Below are 2455 nucleotides of genomic sequence, written 5' to 3'. Positions count from 1 at the left end.
CCTTTCTCTTTCTCTGAACGGGCTTCACTTCTGACCGCTCTGTGAGTAGCTCCAGTCCACGTACAGCAAAACGGCGATCCCACCGACAACGAGTTTCAGGTTTTGTGAAACTGAGTGATACAACTATCATGGTCAGAAGCAAAATTATATTTAATTAAATATCTTTAATTAACGCAATATCATATGGATATAAATAAATAAAATAATTAATACAATGACCTATTCTAATACCAGAAGCAAGTAGTGGAGGGGCCGTGAGGCCACAGTGACATCCCCAGATGGAAAACACGGCACGTTTTTAACCCCGTGTTAATATCGGAGAGAAGCTGGTGGGCTTCAATACAAAAATCACTTAATGCTGAGCGATCATAGTGGAAATCTTTAATTGGATCCTAATTTCTACTGATATTCCAGACCCAGAGACGTCATAAACCAGAGGACGGCCCTTGCTCATGGTATAAGCTCTTCATCTTGGTTCCCCCTTAGGAAACTTTCCACTGTACCCCCACCCCCACCCCCGACTTTCTGGGACTCGGGCTGCCAGCCTGGGGGATGCATCGAGCCTTCCCTCAAACGTGTGCTGCAGGGAGCCCAGGCATCCTGAGAAGGGAGAGCCCCGAGCCGCCTCCAGGGCGTGGGGGGGTGGAGCACGGATCTGGGGCTGCAAGGTGTGCCTCCCGTCCCATCACCGGAGCCCTGGGCCGGGCGGGAATTGGACGTCTGCCTAGCATTCCTGCACCTGCGAAGCGGGACCCCCAAACTTCCTCACAAGGCCGGGGAGTGGAGGTTCAGGCTGCCGATGCGCTGCCCACTCAGTGAGGGACAGTCTGTGAGTCAGGAGCAAGGGCATTCCCCGCTCCCCGGGAAACCCAAGATGCACCTGCGACTCCTACTGGTGATGGCAGCTAGCGCTCCCCGCGCGGGAGTCGGGGTCCCTCCGCCCCTGCCGTGTGTTAGGGCTTTAGTTGGGAGTTACAGGCAGACCAGAGAACAGGACGCGAGCGCTGCCCTCACGCCCTGCCGGCCTCGTGCGCAAGACGAGCAGCAAACGCTGGGTCCAGAGAGAAGAGGAAAACAACACGGGGTGGCGAGGCGGGGGGCCGCTTTGCAGGAGGGCGTGCTGGGGGCCAGAGCCGCGAGGGGCTGGGACCCTGTGGCACTGTGGGGTGCCAGGGGCCTTCTGTGCTGGGCGGGGGTCAGGGGGCATTTGGGGCCCGGATGGGGGAGGCAGAGCAAGCAAGAGAGGGAGCACAGGGGCGGCGCGGCGGTCTGGGGCCAGACAGGCAGGATTTGGGGTGGTGTGAGGATGACGGCTCCTGCCCCTGGGAAGGTGACAGACTGGGCCCATGAGACTACTTTTAACTTGGAAGTGTCCCTCTGCTTGTCACGAAGAGGCTGTGATGAAGGCCGGGAGGCGGGAAGGGGACTTGTGGCGGTGCAGGTGACGCGTGCTGGTGGCCTGGAGCACGGACGGCGGTCACGACAGGAGTCGTGACTGAGGGGCCGGAGGTGGGGTGTGAGCACGAGACAGGAGGCAGGGTCTCCGCGCCGGCTGGGGGGAGCCCGGCCGCCACTGGGCCACAGGAGGACCTGCTGGGACGGGGCGGATTTGGGAGGAGGGGTCGCCGGTGACGAAGGCTTTTGGATTATAGTGAAGACGTCACATGGCGCTGGAGGTCTCGGGTTAATATCAACGTATTAACGGTTAGCCCTGATGACACCCCACAGAGCGGACTCTATACCCGTTTTACAGATGGGGAAACAGGCAGGGAGAGGCCATGTGAGCAGGAGCTCTGAGCCGGGCACCTCTCAGGACAAGGGGAGGTGACTCCCCACGGAGCAGGTGGGAGTAGGAAAGTTGTCCGCGGCCGGTCGCTGGAGACGTCGGCCGGATCACAGAAGTGGCCCTGGGACCCGAGTCACAGGTGGACCTTGGGTTCGGGTCCCACGGCTCCACCTTTTCCTGGAGCCACGTGGCCGCCTCGCCTGCCACGGGTTCTACCCCTTCTGCCCTGTCCTCCTCTGCTGCGGGGCGTGGGCGACACCTGTCTACCTGGACGCGGAAAGAAAAGTGGGATCAGCGTGGGGCTTTCCCGGGGCCACAGATCTCTGGAATGAGAAGGGTTCCTAAGAGCTGGGAGCTGGGACAGCCTCTGTCCCGTCCCCTAGGCCAGCTGTCCTGGAAGCCGCAGTAAACAGGGTCGACCGGAATCCAGTCTTCCTCGAGGTCAGGTCTCCTCCTTGCTCGGGAAGAAGCTCCCACCCGCTCAGGACCTGGAAAGCCAACGCTCCCCCAGCACCTCCCGGACTCCACCTCAGGAGGGTCACAGGAGGGGATAGTAGGAGGAATACGGCCTTCACGCTGCCCAGCTCCCAGACGGCCTTTTGTGCGCCTGGAAATGTATTCGCTCCCCCCATCCCACAACCATGGAGACCGACAGCAAAGGCATTTTTA

General features: G+C 60.0%; 1 long non-coding RNA gene across 1 annotated transcript; it reads right to left on the bottom strand.

The window, feature by feature from the left end:
* Positions 1-366: 366 nt before the first annotated feature.
* Positions 367-2253, bottom strand: LOC309867685. Its single transcript, XR_014313308.1, has 2 exons — positions 1837-2253; positions 367-1593 (listed from the first exon to the last, which is right to left on the bottom strand). It is a non-coding gene; the product is annotated as an uncharacterized lncRNA (long non-coding RNA).
* Between the last annotated feature and the right edge of the window lie 202 nt (positions 2254-2455).

Source organism: Mustela nivalis (assembly GCF_964662115.1).
Source record: "Mustela nivalis genome assembly, chromosome: 6".
NCBI classification, from domain to species: Eukaryota; Metazoa; Chordata; class Mammalia; order Carnivora; family Mustelidae; genus Mustela; species Mustela nivalis.
This window is presented reverse-complemented; position numbering and strand designations above follow the sequence as displayed.